The sequence below is a fragment of the Mastomys coucha genome, unplaced genomic scaffold, assembly GCF_008632895.1.
Source record: "Mastomys coucha isolate ucsf_1 unplaced genomic scaffold, UCSF_Mcou_1 pScaffold23, whole genome shotgun sequence".
Lineage (NCBI taxonomy): Eukaryota > Metazoa > Chordata > Mammalia > Rodentia > Muridae > Mastomys > Mastomys coucha.
In genome coordinates this window covers 84,655,730-84,662,588 of record NW_022196906.1, presented here as the reverse complement: position 1 = coordinate 84,662,588, position 6,859 = coordinate 84,655,730, and the positions used below count along the sequence as shown (strand labels likewise).

The following is a 6,859-nucleotide window of genomic DNA, read 5'->3' as shown; positions in this document are numbered from 1 at the left end:
TCCCAGAGACTAAACCACCAACCAAAGAGGATCCATGGCTCCAGCTGCATATGTAGCAGAAGATGGCCTTATTTAGCATGGGGGGGGAGGGCTTGGTCCTGTGAAGCCCTGATGCCCCAGTGTAGGGGAATGCTAGGGTGGTGAGGTGGGAGTGGGGGGATATGTGGGGGAGCACTTTCATAGAAGCAGGGAAGGGGAGTCTGGGGTAAGGGATGTGCAAAGGGGGAACCGGGAAAGGGAATAACAGTTGAAATATAAATAAAAAACAATATCCAATTAAAAAAAATTGTTTTGAAAAGTTAACATAGCCATTCCAAAGTATGTCACAGACAGCACAATGCCTGCAGTTTTCTTTCATTTCATACAGTACCCCCTTGGGAATATCGGGGTATTCCAGCATCCCTGTGTGGTGAAGACAAAAACCAGTAAGCCGTCTACAAGCCAGCTGAGAGGAACACTTGAGAAGATAGATATCCTTCAGCCCTGACTCCACTTTAGAGAACTGCAGACTGAGCAAACTCTTGTCGGCGGCTCTATGTGCTGCGCCCACCCAGAAGCATCCAGCTAGCGTGCTTCCGGCACGTGAGCTAAGAGAATGTACGTCTATGGCGGCACTGTTTTATGTTTGGCATTACTTTTTGTAACATTTATTTGTTTATTTATTGAGTGACTGATAAGCGTATATGTCACAGAGCATGTACGCTGGGAATAATCTTGTTCATTCCACTTTGTGGGTTCCAGGGATTGAATTCACATAGCAAAATTTGGCTTCAAGAGCCTTTATCGGCTGAGCCATCTCACTGGCTCCGTTTTATACTTTTATCTTCTTACTTTTTCCCTTTTATTTCTTTCTTGTTTTTGACTTTTTCAGCAATGAGAAAATGTATGAAGCTAGATTTGTTATATCGTGCGTTTTTGACAATGAACAGTAAAACCAGGGGTCATTGCTAAATTTTATTTATCCTATGTACATTTGATTAAATAGAAAAACTCATTTGTGTTTTTATCTTATAAAATTTAAGTGACAATAACATTCTACTTAAAATGTAAAAACTTTAATTTTCTTTCCATTTCTTCACAACCCTTTCACCCAAAATACTTAGATATAATTAAATCATTTTTACCATCTTACAGCAACTTTTCAAAAAATAAAGGGCTTAAAGGAAATATACGATTTTAAAATACATATTTGGTACACCTACATTCTAGTGTTTATCATTTTCAGATTAATATAATCAGATTCCAGAAAAGACCCTTGAAGAATAACAGCAGCAAAATTATATCACACAACCTTAATAAATGTTAAATGAACTTGAAATATAGCTCATTTTTTTCAGAAAATCACAGATGGTCTCATGAATTAATTCACATGGAATTTATTTTTAAGACTTGAATTTTAGTTTTTAAAAGTAAATGATTTGTATTTGCATATTGTATAATGTAGAAAATGCATGGCGAAACTTTCTGATATGAATTTTTTTGTTTTTTCTTTATGTGGAATTTTTTTTAAAGATTTCATTTATTTTTTTTATGTATATGAGTACACTGTAGCTGTCTTCAGACACACCAGAAGAGGGCATCAGATCCTGCTACAGAGGGTTGTGAGCCACCAAGTGGTTGCTGGGATTTGAACTCAGGACCTTAGGAAGAAGAGTCAGTGCTCTTAACCGCTGAGCCATTTCTCCAGACCCTTTACATGAAATATTAACAACAGAAAAGAAGACAACATAAGATGACCTACCATGCTGTGTGACCTAACAGTGGATGAAGAATGAATGATTTGGGCATTTCCAATAGTATTTATAAAGAAGACCTTCATAACCAAACCACATGTCACAGTAGGGATTTGCTGCACATCTCATCAAAGTTTCCTCTTTGTCAAATAAATCCCCCAGTTCTACCTGACTTAATCTTAAGAAAATGCCTCAGTGTAGTGCAAGGGAACACTGATTCAACCCAAGACAGCCACCACCCTGCAAGTAACCAGCAGAGGCTATTCTATCTAGGCATGCCTTGGACCCTAAGTAGCCCAAAGTGGCTTTCACTCCTTTTCAAGAGGGGCCAGCTAAGCAACTGTGAATCTGAGCCACCTACAGCAGCCTCCAGTTCCCATTCTCTGCACTCCTAAACTTGGACCTGGTTAAAAGTAAAGACAGGAAAAACCTAACAAAGATTCCATCATTTACTACTATTGTTGTTAATACAGTTGTTATTGCTGTTGTTAGGTAAGTACATACTATCCCATTGTAGCCACGGAGCCCCGTAAAGGCCTTCGGTCTGTAGATAAGCAATAATAAGGATCTCTTGTCATCTACTAGGCAGCGGGCTCAGCATCTTACTTACACAATATCAGCGTGAGGTACGGACTCCTATCACCCCTGTTAGATAAGGAAGCCAAAGTCCAGCAAGATGGACCCACTTGCCCAAGGCTGTAGTTAAGCTAGACAGCTTAGATGTAGTTAGACAGCTGAGAAGCTGTCAGCCTTCATTTGGCCCACTCCCTCTTCCTTCTCTGACACCACACCCAACCCATCTGCACACATCACTGAACTAGTCCAGACCTCTCAGCACTGAGTGGTCATGTTGACAAAGCTCCACTCTGGAAGCCCTAGGGCAAGTCCTCATTTTGTGAGGTGAGTGAGGACCCAGTGAGGCACAGTAAAGCCAGGAACGCACGCCACAATTCTCCGGCATCCAGACCTGAGGCTGCCACTCTCAGCTAGCTCCACGGCCCACTTCCTCACCCTGTCCCGGATACGCTGGTGTTCTGAACTTATGCTGGTATGACAGCCATCTTTCAACCTTCTATCTCCTATTAATTCTGTCAGTCCAGAAAGACAACAAACATACTCTGCTTAGAAAGAAAAGCAAGTCTGAAACACAAGAAAAATAACACTACAGTTAACATTGCAAAAGTTCAAGAACATGTAAAAACTGGAAAGGAACATTCAATGGTCTCACACTTTTTTTGAAATACAAAAAAAAGTTTCTATAAATGCCACATAGAAAAATGTGCAAATCACAATAATTTACAGAAATTCAAATGTTTCTAAGTATCCCTGACACATCTGGATCTTGGCAATGGTCACCTCCAACCCCCTTTCCTGTGTGGTTGTTGTCTACACTTAAATTACAGATAATATCTTTACAACTTCATTTTTCAACTCATTAAAATGAAATCAAGACACAAAAATTAGTTTGCAGTCCAGTACCACGTGAAAGCCAACACAGTCTTGAAGTCACCAAAGGTTACGCCAGGTAGAACTCGACTGTGGAATGCTTCCCTCTTTCATAGCTGTGGTAAGGCCAGAAGTCCACACACTGCGGGCAGGGCTTCCTGTTACACACAGTGTACGCAGATCGTACAGTGCATTGTACTCCACACATTTTGATGTATCTGTAGGAAAGTGCTTCTGGCAAATTGTCATTAACCTCTTCAGTCCCTGAATGTATTTCCGTTGGGTTTCATTAAAACATGTGCAACATGCTCGGAAAAAATCTTTTCCCTGCCAGTTCTGGCATGGATACTAACCATAGTGACACCAATAGGCCAGGGAGCATTCCCAATGGCCATCTGAAGGTAAGCATCATTCGCCTTCACGTATTCTCTCTGCAACATAAATTTAATAATATCTGTTATTGATTCTTTAATATCAACAGAAAGATTCCTCTTCCGGAGCTTTCCGAAGAGCGGTCTGAGGTAGGACTCCGTCTGCTTCTGAGTAGCACTGTTCAGTTTGCCCTGCATGCTGCGCTTCACGTAATCCTCTCTGAAGAGCGGTCTGAGGTAGGACTCCGTCTGCTTCTGAGTAGCACTGTTCAGTTTGCCCTGCACGCTGCGCTTCACGTAATCCTCTCTGGCATTCAATTCTTTAGCCCGAACACCAAGAAGAAACTTCAGGAACTTGGTGATGATGTCCATGTCCTTGTGATCGTCACCTTTCCCTAAGGACTCGCCCAGTGTCTCTAATTCTTCAATGGTGGTGTTTTCCTCGTGAACTTTCAGGTCATTCTGTGTGTCCTCCTCTCCGGGTTCCTGACCACTCACAATTTCATTCAAGTACTGCTGGTCAATTTTGTCCAAAGCTGCTTTCAGATCATTCCTTAAGCCCTTATTAACTTCTGGTGTAAGAATCTCTATTTTTCTTAAACGTTGGAAAGCATCATAATCAGTTTCCCTAAACAGTCTAATGGGTTCTCCTCTTCCTCTCAGTCTTCTTATGATCTCTTGCCTAGAAAGAGTCACAGGAAGTTTTTCCTCTGCTAGTTCAAGTTCCAGCACTGGATTTGATGATGTTAGTGGTTTCTGGTCATCCTCTTTTGGCTGTATCTTGTAGCCACATCTTTCATAATACGCTTCCTCCTCTTTTTTTGCAAGTTCACTCAGCTTGAAGTACTTTTTATTTTCCACCAGCAGGTTCCTGTCCTCCACCAGCTGCCGCTTCTGCAGAATCTCTGACTTCAGGATGTCCATCTTGCTCCCCGGGTCTAAGCTCCACTTCGCCGCTCCAGCTCCTTGGCAGTAACCTCACCCACCGCAGGAGGGGGAAGAGGATGAACCAAGACACAAACAGAGCCCAATTCTCCGATATGAAATTTAGATGAGCATTTATGAAAGATATTGTGTATTAAGAAAGACACTGACTGGCATTATGCTCCATGCATTTTATTATATTGGCACCTCATGTTTTCCATGTAACCTTTTTAAGTTTTCACACATTGATAAGGAATAAATAAACATTGGGGAAATGAAATCTCCTGGAATGACAAAGTAAGAGAGTAATGTTTTCTGATTTTAGATTTGATTTTGCTTTAAGTTTATATACCCATTGAATTCATATTTAGCAACAGCTGGGGAAGTTCATGTGGACTGGTGAGGTTTGAATACAGCTTTGAATATAATCAGTGTGGTTCAGAAGAAGGAATATGGATATTATCACTTGTCTCCATTCTCACGTCCAGACCCCTTTCTGTCCTAGGTTACTTTGCCAACATCACAAAAGTCAGCATCATCTGGGAAGAGGGAACTTCAACTGAGAAGCAACCTCTATCAGAGTGACCTGTAAGAAAGTCGCAGGGCATTTTCATGGCTAACGACTGATGTGGGAGGGACCAGCTCACTGTGGGGAGTGTTAGTTCTGGACTGTATAAAGTGGTTCTGGGTTGTAAAAAAGAAAGAGACTGAGAAAGTGTGGGGATCAGACAAATAAGAAGCATGGTCTCTACTAAGATTCTACCTGTAGGATCCCTACTTGGCATCCTTCCATGAGAAGCTATAACCTGTAAACCAAGTAAGCCCTATCATCCCCAAGCTGCTTTTGGTCAGTATTTAACCACTGCAACTTAAATTATATTAAGACACATCTGCCCTAATTAATAAACAGGAAAAGAATAAAAGACACAAACGTAGGATAATTCCTACCTGAAATGATAAGTATAGGAAGATGTGCTCAGTTGGTAGTGTTTAACTCTCAACTGTGTGCTACAACCTACGTTCAACCATTAGCACCAAGGAAAAAGGCAGCCACACACCTGTAATCCCAGTGGTGAGTGAGTACAGACCTGAGAATCCCTGGTTGCTCGTGACCACCCTTTCTCTCTGAATCTGTGAACTCTGGGTGCAGAGAGACCTAGTCTCAAAAACTAAGGTAGAGTGCAATTGAAGACGATGCCTAGTGTCAATGTCATCTCTCTGTGCACATGTACAATACCTGTGTGTGCACTTACCCCAAAATATGCATACACACAGGAACAAATAAAAGATAAAATTAAATAAAATTACAGGTATAAAGGACAGAAAAAATTAACTTTCTTGGTTTAAAATAAAAGCATTAGGAAAAGGAAAGACAGGAGGGAAAGAGCAATTGGGAAGGAGAAAACAAGCATGGGGAAGGTTCATGGTAAGACTCAGAAAATTAACAGTCAAGTAAGCACAAGGTTAGGACTTAGGAAGGACCCTTGTACAAGAAGATTCCTGTAACCCATGGGATAGAAGCCTAGGAAGAATAATCAGGGCAAAGTGCCAAAGCTCAGGACTGGAGAGATAAACAAAAGGAGAATAGGGGGGTGTCTAGAAGAAACACCTAGAAAAGATTTCCAGATCTTCACCAAAGAGTTTCTGCCCAAACTGGAGAAAGGGAGAAAGGGGTGTCAGTAGGTAGAAAATATTCCCTCTTCTAAGGGCATGTTTAAACCATGGAGATACTGACAACCATGAGTCCTTTGGGCTTAAAAGTTGAATATACTATCTATAAAACCATTTGTTCCCATGTAGGGTAGTAATTTCAGCACTTGGAAAGCAGATGATGGAGGATCATAAATTGGAAGGCAATCTGAGCTACATAGTTCCTGCCTCAATAAAACAGCAAGCAATAAACAAATAAATATAAATCCATTGTTGTTGTTTTCCTTATATCTAGAGATACTTCTTTATTCAGTACTTACCTTGACCCAATTACTTAGATTTCCTTCAGTCCTATGAATGCTTGTGAGATTAATGTCAGTTTTTGTCCATTTTCAGACAGAAAAAGTAAAGTTCAGAAAGGTTAGTCAGCATGACTACCAAGATTATTCAGATGGTGTCTATAGAGATGAAGTTGAAGTTCACAAACCATCACAGAGGACCACATCCTTTGAATGACCTCTCTCCTAAAACATAGAACTCTGACACAACCCACAAACCATATAGAGCTTAAGAAGAAGGAAGACCAAAATGTGGATGATTCAATCCTACATAGAAAGAGGAACAAAATGATCACAGGAGGTAGAGACAAGAAGGGACCTGGAAGGGAGAGAGGAGGGGGAAGGTAAAAATGGGGGCAGGATCAAGTATTGGAAGGGACAGGAGAGAAGTACAGAG

At 41.0% G+C, this 6,859-nt stretch overlaps 1 pseudogene; it reads right to left on the bottom strand.

Annotated features, from left to right (window-relative positions):
• Positions 1-3,239: 3,239 nt before the first annotated feature.
• On the bottom strand, positions 3,240-4,475 carry LOC116073677 (annotated as a pseudogene).
• Positions 4,476-6,859: the final 2,384 nt, after the last annotated feature.